Source organism: Aedes albopictus, chromosome 3 (genome assembly GCF_035046485.1).
Source record: "Aedes albopictus strain Foshan chromosome 3, AalbF5, whole genome shotgun sequence".
NCBI lineage: Eukaryota > Metazoa > Arthropoda > Insecta > Diptera > Culicidae > Aedes > Aedes albopictus.
Window position 1 is genome coordinate 279,065,601 of NC_085138.1, and position 15,320 is coordinate 279,080,920.

A 15,320-nucleotide genomic window follows, 5' to 3' on the forward strand; every position below is an offset into this window, starting at 1 on the left:
ATGGTATTTGCCATAACTGGTACACTATGGCGAAATAGGGTGCAAGGAAGCCGAAATTTTAAGGAAAATGATTTATTTCTATCATAATTTGAGCAAAATGTGAAATTTGAATGAGTGCAATCATCTTTTATGAACGTGATCGATTGTTCACATATTTTTTCTTGATGATTTGCATCGTTAAAGGTAGAAAATCAACTATGGCGAATTTGAGGTACTATAGCCATAACTGGTACACTGAGCCTAGAAAGATTCTTGGAATTCATTGATTTGTTCCAGAATGATACGGAGCGTAACAATATGGTCCACACAGGATCGTCCGGCACGGAATCCTGCTTGCTGCCGTCGGAGAGTTGTGTCAATCTTCTCCTGTATCCGGTCAAGGATCACGTTGCGGAGCACTTTGATAACGATACACAGTAACATGATACGTAACGGATGGCTGTTTCTATCTCTTGCAGGAGACTTGAGAGGAGACGGATATCGCCTGTGTTTGCGGCTTTCTCGCCTTCGTCGACTAGAGAGTCCACCCACGCTCTTTTGTCCCGTCTACACACGGGGGTGCTACGGTGATCTGATTTTGTTACCGCTTATCGTGTGCAACTAGAGCTCACCAATACTAACATTCACTCAATAAAGCAGCGGGAGCAAATAAAGAAAAACCGAAGACGGCTAATAACAAGACAGACATCTACCCTCTTGATCCATATACTATGGGAGCTACAAGCGACTTCAGGGAACAACATTATGAATGAGTGTGCATGCGATGCTACCATTTCCGTGTGCGTATTTGCATGTACACGCACACAATCATGTTTTAATGTTCCTGTGAATCGTTGAGGGCGTTTTAATCATGTCGCTTGCAACAGGGTGGGAGCTGGCTGTCTTGTTATTAGCCGTCTTCGGAAAAACGCCCCTTGGCAAAGAAAGTTTGTAAAAACAAGTTTTGCGTGTGTTTTTTTTTTATAAAGAATTAGTACTCTAGGAACTTGATTCAAATACTGACACGCTCAAAATCAAAATTATTAATTTATGTTGCTTTTACATGATCAACACATTCATGAGATCTAATCTGAATAAGCGTTTTAACCCGATATCTCTAGTAAAAAGGTAAACATTCCATTTTCACGATTTTGTTGGTGAACATTTTTACTGGAGTATAAATTTATGCTCCACGTAAGGAGGCACAATCCAACCTGTCAAACTCCATGGAGAAAAAATAGGATGCCGTCCCCTTGCGTCTACATGAGCGTTTCACTTCTTTCTCGAGAGCCGAATAGCGCTAACGGGCTACGGCTTTGGCTCCTTGTGTTTTCGCTCGCACTATCGCGGCTTTGGCCTTCCTTCGCTCCTCTATCTTTCTCCAGGTATCATTTGTGATCCACTGCTTTCTCCGGGTGCGTACCTAGGTCACGTAAATTATTCTCGCCGGTTGCGATTAAGGTATTCTTGATGGCGCTTCATTGATCCATTGATCCACCTTCTGGAATATCCGAAGCACGGTTCTCCAGCTCCTCGACGAAGAACCCTTTCACAGCAGCGTCTTCTAGTCGGCGTGTGTTGAACTGGCGCCCAATTTTCTCCTCCTGTCAATCGATCCTCGCAATGCGCAGCCAGATCTCACCGATTACAAGATGATGGTCGACGATACGTTTGTTCCGCACACCAAGCAGGCTTCTGTCTTAATTTTCAGCTGATGCAGATATGGTCGATTTGATTTTCTGTGACGCCATTACGGGAAACCCGTGTCATTTTTCTTCTTCTTTCTGGTCAACTAGCACCGTTCGGCGCCAGTTGTGTTTTACGTCGGCTGGGTCTAGGAGCTAAGCCTTAAATTCCGACGCCCCAGGGAGACAGCCACCACACCTGAGGACCCTACATATCGAACCCATCAACACATGGGCCGGGACCTACGGCTTTACTTCCTATCCGAGGGAAGACGTGATCACGGATTTTATGTCTCAGAAAATCCCATCGGCGTCGACGGGAATTGAACCCCGACCGACTGGGGTGAGAGGCAACCACGCTTACCACTACACCACCGACGCCGACCCGTGTCATTTTGTTTACGGGTCTATGGGGAAAGAGCGATCCCCCATGCCATTGTTGTCACAAAACTCTGCAAACCGTTCACCGTTCTTGCTCGATTTTCCGAGACCATGGCGTCCTATGACGTGCCCATAGTACGAGTTGGTGGAATCAACTTTCGCGTTGAAGTCGCCCATGAGGATCTTAATATCACCTTTTGGAATCTTATCCACGACAGCATTCAGTTGACTGTAAAAGTCCTCTTTGTTTTGCAATTCGGCAGCATCGGTTGGCGCGTAACATTGGATCATGGTAAGGTTTCGAACCCGTTTTCTGAATCTGGCTACAATTGTCCTCTCATCAATAGGCTCCCACTTCATGGGCGCAGTGTGGGCGTGAGCGCTGAGCAGGACACCAATTACGAGATGAACCAGCCGAGGGCTGAAAATCTCGATAATAAAGAAAAATAATAATAATAATAGGACACCAATTCCACGGTGGCGAGGAGCGTGTTCACCTCGTATTCCAGAGTGTAGCAGACTTTGGCCCGATGCCAATCTATGTTCTCCAAAGTTCTACCAACGGACTTTGCTCAGTCCTAGGATCTCAAGCTTCATACGGCATGCCTCATTGGCTAGCTATGCCAGTTTATCCTGCTGGGCTAGGGTTAATACATTCCCAGTTCCAATTTTTTTTCGTTGTTTCACGCTAAAAGTCGTAACCGTTGAATCAGTTCGTAATGTTTCATTTTCGGTTTTTGTAGCGATTTATGGATTTCGAGAACTGTAGGTTGTTAGCCTATGGTCCCCTATCCACAGTGGAGGGGTTGCTACCTTAGAGTATAGCTTCCGGTAATGGATCATTTCAAACTCTGCCGCTGGATGCCAGAACAGACGCTGTTTGAGCAGCACCTTCTTGGTGAACAGACGTTCGGGACGTACCACCTCAATCTAGCTGAAGTTAGAAGGACAACAGTGCCCAGGCTGCTCTACCAGCTAAGCACACAACTCTTAGCTAACGGTCTTTGTCATCGCTTGGCCCGTGGATGCATGAGGTAGGAGCTTTTAAAGACCAGAGCTATGTTGGCTGCTGTCAACTTACCGACTCACCATTTTGCAGCCCAATTAAAGCAATTAAATGTTTTTATTTTAAAATTCAATCTCAATTTTCTAAATTAGCTTATGTTATAGACATTTGTGCTGGTGGGACGCCAAATTATATTCAAGCTGAAAAAGTTTGGGAAATCATACGTTATATACTTTCGTGTGTATTGTTTTTGTTTATCCTTCACAGATAATGTTTACGTTTATTGGCACGTTTCATCAACTTAATATGATTCACGAAACATAAAACCAAGTCTTCAGTAGAAAAACTAAATCAGTTCCATAGGCAGATCATCACCCAAATGAGAATCACCCAGATATACCTCGATCATAAAAAATGCATCATAATTATGCAAATGTTCCACTCGCATGTCCTTGTCCAACAAAAAAGTTATATATAGTCGCCTGAAAGCCCCGTCCCAGGTTTAGTCTAAGTTCAATTACGGTCCATGCAACACCTCTGCCCCGCTAAGGAGCAATCGCGCACGCGGTCATATCCAGTCCAATGTTCGAAACATTGTTCCGCGGCCGGCGTAATGACCGTCGGTCCCGCGAAATCGCCTGCATAGCCGAGTACGAGTACCGTGCGGCTGACGTGCTAGAGCGGAACGCACATGAATTCTTCAGGAGCGGCGCCGGCTGCGAACAGACGATACGGTTGAATAGACTGTGCTACGAAAAGATACGGATCAGACCTCGGTGCTTGGCACGGGTCGGCAATCGCAGTTTATCGGTCACCGCATTGGGATGTAACTTCAAAATGCCGATCGGAATCGGACCGGTGGCGCTCGCCAAATTGGCTCACTGCGATGGCGAGAAGGCTTTGGCCCGAGCTGCAAGATCTATGGGGGTGCCTTTTGTGCTCAGTGCGTTATCTAGTGTATCTTTGGAAGATGTCGCAGAAGCTATTCCGAGGTGTCCAAAATGGTTCCAGATATACATTTTCAAAGATCGCGAAATGACTGAAAATCTTGTTCGAAGGGCAGAGCGTGCTCGGTACAAGGCCATAATAGTGACAGTCGATTCGCCTGTGATTGGGTTGAGGAGGTCGGAGTTGAAAAATCCAACAGTGTTACCCTCTAAAGTGACTTATGCAAACTTTTGCCCACCACATAATAACGTGTGTACAAAGAATATATCGGAATATGTGAGAAATCAGTTTGATCCAACAGTGGGATGGGATTCGCTGCGGTGGTTATTGAGTATAACGTGTCTACCGGTGATTGTGAAGGGCGTGTTAACAAAAGAGGACGCTCTAATGGCTGCAGATTTGGGTGTGCAAGGGATTATCGTTTCCAATCATGGAGGGCGGCAACTGGATTGTGCACCTGCTACGGTGAGTTTTAGAATAATAAATGCTTATGTGTAGCAAGTGACTATATATCAAAATTTGTATGTAGGTCGTGAGGTCACGAATATTTTAAATGTGGAAGAAAAATAATACATATTTGCATAACCCTTAGGAGTTACACGTTAGCACATTATCAGCTTTAGTTGCGGCTGTGATGGAATGTAACTTGAAAATGCGTTTTTCAATCTCGACAAAATTCAAATAATGCTTCGAATGAGTGCAATCAGTTTCGTACCTTTAGAAGAGGGTATTCTGCTTAGAGGGTTCGGAAAAGTCGGTATTGATCTTGTACCTCTATTAATCTTGTCCAAGCACCTTCATCAGGGACTCGATTGAATTTTGTCGAGACTGAAAAAGCCAATTTCAAGTTGGCACGTTAGGCACGATAGTTAATTTGAATTTTTTATGTTAATTAGTGACTAAATGAGAAATTTGTAGTTTGCCCTAAATAAACATTTGAATCGTCGGCTTTTAACCTAATCGGTTGTTTTTAAATAAACCTGAAGACCGATATAGCGCCAAAAAGTCCCATGAATAAACTATGTTGCTGTAGTTTATCAGTTCATCAATTGGCAATTATTAGGTGGTTCGCTGCTCGATTATGCGTTACAGTGAAACTGAGGTGAAGCGGTTTCTTAGAGAATAATCAGTGTCAATTGAAGGTTTGTGTCGGCTTGACGAAAGCTGGTTGATGGCGCAACTGGGAAGTGAATAACCATAGACCACGAGGCTTCGCCCATTCAGCGTTTTAATCTGCGTCATATCGATTTCAACATCAATCTACCCAGGTAACCAATAAGCATATAAAATTACATTTATTTCGCACTATAAGCGCCTTTACAGCAGGTCATTAAATGCTGATCTACTGTATATGCGCCAAAAATGCTAATTGGGTTTTTAAATTTTGAAAAATGTATTGATTTTTTTGATTTTATACAAAAGAGCACCTTTTTCTGAGCCACTATGATTTTTTTCAGATTTTTAGAACTTCATTTTGATAACTAAAATCAATTACAAAGATATTTTTTAAAATCACCTTTTGACAGCTGGGCAACTGCTTGACAGCTCCGCACAGTACAAACTGCGACGAGGGGTGATGCGAGAAATCGCTCCCATACAAACTTCAAAATGATTTTTAAATAGGTTCCCGGACACCAAAATTCATGAAAATTTGGATTGCGGCTCATTTTGACATGCAGATTTAGAATATCAAATTATCTCAACACCGTTAAAAAAGCCAATTAAATGCAGGTTGTGGCCCAATATACGGCTGATTAAATGCTTATCTCTTCTATTTCCCAGATTGTCAAAAATAAAAATAAATTGCCCTGCTCATTTTCCGCCTTCACTTGCTCTTCTATTTTTCTCTCACCTTGAGGCAACATTTGAGACTGGAGGAACGTTCCCCAATTCTGTTGTTGTTTTTGCTGATTTCGGCGACATTGTGATTCGATCCCTAGATCCTCAGGTTTACAATGGTGCTGCACTGCGCTACAGGATAAGTTATAGATAAGCAGAAATGTGCATTGTATTTTTAATCTGTTTAAGGCTTGAGTGTTGTACCGGCTGCATTATGCTATTGGCTCGGGAATGTGCTGATAATTAAATCGATCATGGGAAACCAATTATGGAATTCAGGCCAAACATGTCTAAAGGTCCAATCTGCAGAAGAGAGGCTCTCTTTGGTTTTCCTCTCTTTCGTTAATATCTCAGCTGTTTATTTGAATTATGATTGTCTCCTTGCATGGAACGATGGTCAAAACAATCGTCTTTTGATTTGTACTGCAAAGGAAGTTGAAAAGTGTACCATTACATTGCAATAATTGAAAGAGAAAGTGAACAAAGAGAGCCTCTCAAATGCAGATAGGACCTATTGAAATGTTTGGCCTGAATTTATTTGGCGAGCAGGTTTTCTCTCATTGATTTTCTTCGATGCTTCCTATGATTCACAGGGCATACAAATGATAATGGCTTCTACAGCCGTGACGCGTAAATTAGATAGTGGAAATGTGCTGTGGTTTTTGCATCACCCAGCTCTCTTAGCAGTTCTATGGCAATAAAGTAGCTGTTATAATCCTCATTAACCAAAACATACCGTGCATTTGAAATGCTACGAAACTGCTGTCAGATTTTAAGTTGCATTTCAATTGCTAATATAGGGCGATTTAGCAATCAAGCTGCTATGATCGGCAGTAACCAGATCGAATGCAGATATAAAACAGAAATACGGCTTATTCAAATACATACTTATTGGTAACCTGGGTAGAATTTAACATTACCAAAAAGGTCTGTTGATTAATCTTCGAGCAGTCACGTCTTCGGTGCGTGATTTTTGCATGGTGCGTATACACGACGCGACCCGGGTTAATCAATATGATATTCAAGCTCCCGGGTCCATTAGATATATTGGCTCAGAAGAGGGTCAGCCGCTGGCGAAAAATTGCAAGTTCCGGGCTGGGATCGAGCCATTGACCATCCGCTGATGACGCCAACGTGTGACCATTGCACCACGGGCCCGGCTATGTTGAAGGCTTTTACCAGTTTTTTTTTTTAACCAAATAGTTTATTTATTGGCTCGATCGTTTAACTAAAAACTTTACAGAGCCGACATCTTGTCGAATGATTACAAAAAATATTCAAAAGAGTGCATATCAATAAAATTGCATTCGGGCACACTTCTTCCTTGGTCGCGGAACGGAACCGGAGCTTGAACCACCACCAGAAGCTGCGAATTGTGCCCGTCGCTGTGCCACCCTAGCGTTTGCCGATGTTTCCTGACTTTCGTTGACCTCGTCTTTCGATGTGTTTTCGTCTCCTTTCCGATTCATCTCATTTCTGTCTTCGCTCGACTCTTCCGCATCACACATTTCCGTTGTCTGCTCGATGATGTCATCCTCCAGCACTTCGATAATTTCCACCGGCAATTCCTCCTCTTGTTCCGTCGGCAAAAGCTCTTGTCCAGAGACCACCGCAGCATATGTAGTGGGTTGTGATATCCGTTGCTTCTTCTTCTCCTTTTTTTTTTCTTCTCCGCGTAGGGATTGGTTTGACGGTGGGGACAGGAGTCCCTTCGATGTCCAACCTCTCTGCACGAAAAACACGTGTCCTATAATCCGTCGTAATGAAGCCGTCCTTCACGACCACCGAAATTGATCATCGGAGGGATGTATTAGGTTTTTACCAGTTAACATGGGCAACGGCCATCTAACCATGTAGGGAAAGGTGGGATAACAAGCACCCCTTAAGTAACCGTGGTTTCCAATAACTAAGGTTAAGAGGTTTTTATTTTGGAAGATAGCTTAGTAATCCTAGGTTTAGTACTTTGACTAAAAGACACCATGTTCTGGTCCGCGTGATATCAAATTTACCGCATTAAAAAAAAAACAATATAAAAAAGTGTTACGTTTTAGGTGCTGCAAAACTGTTAAGGTCAAAACGGCTTCTGGCATTTCCCGCTCAGAATTCTATTTCTCTAGAATCCAGGTGGCTCCATCGAATCTCTTACGGCAGCAATGCACAGTGGGAAAAAATAGGTGTAAAACGCAAATAAATTCAATATCTCTGCTCGGAGTGGATGTATTTGAATGAATTTTTGACCCAAACTGTAAAAATCCCTATAGTTTCAGATAAGGAGGGTGTCATTGGCCGCACGATGCTGGAAATCAGCGTATAGAGCTCGTTTTACCCCGATCTCTCTCTCACACATCTTTTTGAAAAAATCCTCATTTATTCCTGACTAGTGTGCAAAATAAATTACTTATTTAACTCGTATTTGTGTAAAACTTCCATAGTATCGGTTATTTGACATAGGGTCGGTCCTGCTCCTAGGCGCTGTCCATAAACTACGTAGACTCATTTTGGGTAATCTCAGCCCCACCGCCCCCTTCATAAACTTTTGTCCATACAAAATTTTCGAAATTTGTATGGAGCGTAGACTTTGGCCAGACCCCACAGCCAAAATTTTCAAAAGCACAAATCTGAAGAACCATTGGACGGTTTACTCTGAAAATTTGATCGAATGGTCAGTGTTCACATCCAGTGGATAACCAATCGATCAACTTTTCAGAGCAAACCGACACGTGGTTCTTCAGATTTGTGCTCTTGAAAATTCGGACTGTGGTTTCGTCATATGTTCACCTTAATTGACTAATTGAGAGACAAAAGTCAATTAAACACACACTGTGTCTTCGAAAAAGTTTGAGTTTTTTGGTCTATTTCAGGCATACCAGCAGAGTGGTATAACCTGTAAAAGGCAATAAAATTGTGAACCCACTTGAGTTGCATAATGTTCATAATGGAACTCAAATGCTCCTATTTTTCATTATGCAATTCATTTCAGTTGCATAATCAACCGGTACGGAAAAGTAGGTCATAATGCTACTGAAATGAGTAGTACAAAACAGAAATATTATACTGAATAACATAAACATCAAATTGCATAGGTATTAAACTCACAATTGAGGTGTACTGTCAATTCGACAGTACTAATTCTGCTATCTTTGAAAAAGCAGAAATGGGGAGAACCAGAGACTGAATCTAAGATCTTCTACGTTAGCATTAGAAGTGGTAGCCACTATACCCGAAACGGTGGATTCGATTCCCATTCCGTTTTTTTCTTGTTTGCACTTTTACAGACTGTAAATTACAAACTGCAAATTACAGTTAAGGTTTTCTGGTGATTTTATTATCAGCCTTATGTTTCTAAGAAGATTGAGAAAAACATTGAGGCGCATGATTGTTGATGCCTACGCTATCCATCCATGTTAGGGGTCATTCAAGTATGACGACCATCGTTTAGGGGGGAAGAGGTCTGTAAAAAAGTGACACTACTTGTGGAAAATAAGCTTAAGCTAAAATTCAAAAATAAAAAAAATAAAAAAAAATGTTACATTCCTTGTATTGAGTATGTATGCGAAAAAGCGAAACGGAGGAGAGAAAAGGGGGTCTGGTATGTCCGGAAAATTAGGACGTCCTTTATGAATGAAAGGTATCATGATGCACCACTAAGCTTTCAAACGAATCTTTGATTTTTTGCTTTTCAATGATTGTTTGCCTCGCATTTTCGAAGTGATAAAAAACTGTCAATTCTGCAGCAACACAGTAGAAAAAGTATCATCGCAATCACTGCGAGTGAGTACATAGGATGATACTTTTTTTTACGAATATTCGCTTTGGTGGCTTAGAATTATCTCTTTGAAATTTCGAGCCACATACCCAACATGGCTGCGATGCTGATGATGCCGTAAAATGCCTTAATTGACATCTTACCCCATGGTAGATGGCGTTTTAGCACCACTTCAGTTTTACGAACCAACTTCTACATACATACATACATACTAACATTTCTTTGCTAAACCTCACATTTCAGATAAGACATAATCAACAATAGGATACTCAAGTAACAATCCTAATTCTATTTGGTTTTATTTGTTTTTATGATAGTTTTATCGGAACATTGCATATTCTAGTTGATCTTATCGGAGTTTCAGCTGAGCATACCTATTCTTCATCAATATGTGGTTTTAAAAACACCTCCAAGAATACTTGAGGTTCAGTTCATAAAACCATAAACACAACAAGAACTGTTGAACTTATCTTCAGTTTTATAAGGTTCTTGTAGTTATCTTCAATCATCCGTTCTTGTTAAAGAGCAACTGTTCTCGCATGAGAACAATTTGGTACATGAAAAATACAAGAAAAAACTCAAGCATCAGATTTTGATTCTCATCGATCCATTATTGCTGCCAATCAAGAGCATAAGCCAACCGCGACGTGATGCAGTGCCAAGTTCCTCCGGTTGCAGCATCCGAAATGAGGTTGGTTTGGTCATCCAGGACGTCGAGTCCCTTGTAATCGGGAGTCAAATAATCGACCTGCAAAATCACTTACCTGTTAAAAATGCTAACCGGAGGAATAAGGCGCTGCACCACATCAAGGCCGGTTCCTGAAAAAGGTCTGCCTGGTTGGCAACGGTACCGGGCTGATGATTAAATTTATCGCACGAAATTCACAAAATCCATCGCGGTGCGATAATTTATTGTTTGTTTACAATTTGGCCTACATGATTTATGACGTTCTCGGCGGAGTTTGCATAAACCTACATCAAGAACGTTATAAACCTGAGTACTCTTGAGTAATACTTCTTACCCTTGCATAAGATGAAATAAATTTAAGACGTTCTTGATGGAGGCCAACCAGGCTGCATTGAGAACGTTATAAATCCTAGTATTCTTGAGTTATGCTTTTAGCTCTGGCATGAGTTGAAAGAAATTTAAGACGATGTTATGGTGATGTTGATTAAAACCGTCGATGATGGACCGACCACCGGCCTACATTTCAATGGAAGCCATGTTGAGAAAACTCATGAGCAATGTTCGCATGACCAGGAATAATATTTTTAAATATTTTATTAGTGCGTTATAATGGAGGCGCGTTGCAATTTTTGGAAGTATCTTGCAACATATATACGATGAATTTTGCTTGGCATTGGGCATCCTTGCTACATCCCGAAAATATTTCCAATTTGTGTAATAAATTAATCCCGATTAAATAATGTGTAATTTTCATTGTGTTTTAAATTTCAATTTTATTCACCAAACTTTTCTGTCGACATAAAAGCTGCATCAGCAACAACATTGACAAATTTATTATCGTTTTATCGTGCACTTGAAGAACTCTACAAGGAGAGAGCAATTCGCCTTGAGGACAACTTGGGAAGTACAACAAGTTTTAAGAGAAATTTAAAAAGAACTCTCCAAGAGCATCTTAGGATGGGCCTTTTTGATCTTATGGCGGGTTTATGGTTGAGTTGATGTCGTGTTGTAGAGCAATTTGGTTTATGCATGGTTTTAAAGAACAGGTGTTGAAGAATACTTCAAAAGTATTATAAAATTAATTTTGTTACTTGGGATGTCACAATACTGGATTCTGGCTGCAGCTCTCCATCCTCAGTCACACCAAATGTTCGCTAAGTCACGCTCCACGCGTAGGCTTCTTGTGCCTACCGTATCAGTCGCAAACACCGACTTTCCGTTATTGTCCGACATTCTTGCAACATGTCCTTCTGGCTTTGGCCACCTTCTGGATGCTGGGTTCGCCGTGAAGTGCATCAAGCTGGTTCATCCTTCTTCGCCATACACCATTCTCCTGCACACCGCCGAAGATCGTCCTTAGCACGCGTCGCTCGAAAACTCCAAGTGCTTTCAGGTCTTTCTCAAGCACGATCCAATGGACGGTCGATGGACAGGTGATGCGTTAGGACCTGGTATTCACGGAATTCTGAAGGGTTTGCCATACAGTGAAGATCTGGTCCGTTGTCGACCGGCCATCGATGAACCCGCTTTATAACTTCCCACGAACTCATTCGTTTTAGATGACAAACGACGGAAGATGATCTGGGACAGCACTTTGTAAGCAGCATTCAAAATAGTGATCGCTTTGAAGTTCTCACATTCCAAATGATCACCTTTCTTGTAAATGGAGCAGATTCCCCCTTACTTCTACTCCTCCGGTAGTTGTTCGGTTTCCCAAATCCTGATTTTCAACCGTTGCAGACAGGTGGCCAAGTTTTCTGGGCCCATCTTGATAAGTTCAGCTGCGATACCATCCTTACCAGCTGCTTTGTTGGTTTTGAGCTGGTGAATGGCATGCTGAACTTCCCTCAGCGTGGGAGTTGGCTCATTTCCGTCCTCTGCTGCATTGGCGTATTCGCTCCCATCGTTGTCGTGATCTCCCTTGCCTACGTCCTCCACGCCATTCAAGTACTCGACGAAGCTCTGCTTCCACCTTTCGGTCATCTCACGTCCATCTGTCAAGAGACCTCTGTGCTTATCCCTGCATATTTCGGCTCGCGGCAAGAAATCGTCACGGGATGCGTTGAGCTTCTCGTTGAACTTCCGTGAATGAGAACGGCACAACAGTTCCATTTCCTCGCACTCCGATTCTCCCAGGCGAACTTTTGTCCCCGAAAGAGGTGGCTTTGCTGTTTCCACTTCTGTTTGTAACGTTCTACGTTCTGCCGGGATCCATGCTGCAGCATTACCACCCGTGCTGCATTCTTCTCCTCCAAAATCGCTGTACACTCCTCGTCTCTTCGATCCATACGTTTCGTCGACTCCTTTCCACGTACCCGATGGTACTCTCTGCTGCATCGTTGATGGCTGCTGTTAATGTTCTCCAGCAGTCCTCTAGAGGGGCCACATTGAGCTCGCCCTCGTAACAATGCTGCCTCGAGATTCTGTGCGTATGCTGAGACGAAATCCGTTTGCTTCAGTCGCTCAAGGTTGTACCATGGCGGTCGCTGGTGCCGTACATTATTGATGACGGAAAGTTTTAAGCGCAGTTTGACCATCATCAGATAGTGATCTGAGTCGATGTTAGCGCCACGATAGGTCCTGACGTCTATAATGTCGGAGAAGTGTCGTCCATCAATCAGAACGTGGTCGATTTGCGATTCCGTCTGCTGTGATGATCTCCAGGTGTACCAATAAGGTAGGCAGTGTTGGAAAAAGGTGCTACGTATGACCATGTTTTGGGAGAGGGCAAAATCAATGAGTCGAAGGCCGTTTCTGTTCGTCGGATAGTGGGCGCTGAATTTCCAATAATCACGTTGGTGTGAACTACTCCTCCTGAGCGTTGACGTCGTGGCTTGGGCGGCGATCGTACTCGCAGTCGAGCTGCGCGAAAAATGCGCCTTTGTCATCATCGGTGCATCCGGAGTAAGGGCTGTGCACGTTTATTATGCTGAAATTGAAGAATCGGCCCTTGGTCCACAACCTGCACATTCTTTCGTTGATCGGGCACCAACCGATCACGCGCTCCTGCATATCGCCCATCACTATGTAAGCTGTTCCCAGCTCGCGTGTGTTGCCGCAACTCGGGCAGTTGGTATGATTGCCTCTAATCGTTTGCACCGTTGATTCTGTTACTCCTGCAGTCAGTGGTACAATACCGAACACGCGGTCCTTCAGTAGATCTGCGAGTATGCGGGTGCCTGACACCACCTCATAATTTCCAGAGGGCCATAGTGCACAGTTGAGCTTAGAGTTCTTCCCTGGCACTCGGACGATTAGCCGCCCCTAACGTGGGAAACAGACGCTGTTGTGAGCCGCTCCTTCTGGAGAACATACGCTCAGGTTTGCAAAAACACCGAGCTTGAAAATTTGGGTTTTTACGGGCAGATTGTTTCATCTCAGGAATTACCCGTAGCATTTGAAGGGCGGAATATTAATATTCTTCTTGTTGTATCTTCCACAGATTGAAGTCCTTCCGGAGATCGTCGAGGCAGTTGGCAATCGTGTCATGGTGATGCACGATGGAGGAATAACGCAGGGATCCGACGTCTTCAAGGCGCTCGCATTGGGTGCCAAGCTGGTGTTTGTAGGACGTGCCGCTTTATGGGGCCTAGCGGTGAATGGTCAGCACGGAGTCGAAGACGTGCTGGACTTACTACGGCTCGAGCTCGACTCAGTCATGGCAGTAGCTGGTTGCAGAGCGATGAAACAGATTACGGAGAATCGAGTGCGGTACGAATCGGAATATCTGATGCCACGTGTACGGGTTCTGGAACGACTGGAAACTGCCTGCGAAGAAGATGACAATGTGGTGGAGCAAGTTGTGGTGGTGGATGATGGCAAAGATGACGATGAAGGAGGATCACCGGACCAGGAGGTGGAAGTGCTGATACCAGCAGGCGAAGATGGTTTGGCGAAATTTCCGAAGGGAAGTGATGCCGTTGACGATTGTGGGAAAACTGTTAGCCCCTGGTGCAAAACGGTTAATAGTGATGTGGTGGAAGTGGTGCGAGCACCTCCCAGGGTCACAAGGGAGGTACGCATAGTACCAGAAGTGGCGAAAGTGATCAACAGAAATATCAAAGCGGACATCGCTCGACGAGAATATTTGAAAAATCGATGTTCCAACAGGAAAGCAGCGTCGATGCACAATTTGCGCAGTATTGTAAGGTCAACAGAAGATTGCCGATGTATTATGTAAAAAGTTTTTAGTATTATACGTTGTAATCAGTATGTATTTTATATTAGTATGAAATATAAATTCAGTGCTATATAATATATAAGAAGAGATATAAGCTGTCCTAATTTATTTTTCATGAGAATTTTATTTGAAACGTAACATAGTCGGCTATAGAACAAATTGATTTTTTTTGTTTCCTACGCTACAGAACTATATCATGAACTGAACTGAAAGGTACCGTCGTTGTAATTGACTTTAGGTTTAAACAAGAAACGATTGCGTTGTTGACAAGCACACATACTCGAGGCAGACACGCGATTGTTCCATTTCATTTTTACTTACATAACCTTCCGTTAGTCACGTGGTTTGCCACTACCGTCAGCACCTCACTGATGCTGTGTACAATAAGTAGCTTTTTTTCAACGTGTTGTACCAAATACAACAGCGTGACTACTGCAGGGTTAAAATAGCAAACAATGTGTACCTAGATAGAAGTTCCCTTTAAGAAAGTTAGATTTCATGTGATAAGACTGTTCGGATGGACTATTACTGGTAGTCACATCAAAACCCAAGTAGCTTCGTAGTCCGAGTGGATGTTAAACATGATACTTAGATACTTATTCAGCTCTACCGCATCTGGAAACACGGCTTAACATCCGCCAGTGGATTTAATACTGAACACTCTGAGTGGTACAGCGTTAGCCAAATTAGCATTCGTATGATGAATTACTGGAGCTCGAAAAAAAAATGTGAAAGTCCACTGCAATAATTCTCGACAGTTCCAAAACTTGTTCACACATAGTCAAATCTAATGGTTGTGATATGTCTGAGTGTACCTGTGTTCAGCAGAAAAAAAAATGTGATATCAA

General features: G+C 42.9%; 1 pseudogene; it reads left to right on the forward strand.

The window, feature by feature from the left end:
• LOC115257685 (uncharacterized) overlaps positions 1–14,558 on the forward strand; it is a 30,171-nt pseudogene extending 15,613 nt beyond the window's left edge.
• The last annotated feature ends 762 nt before the right edge of the window (positions 14,559–15,320 follow it).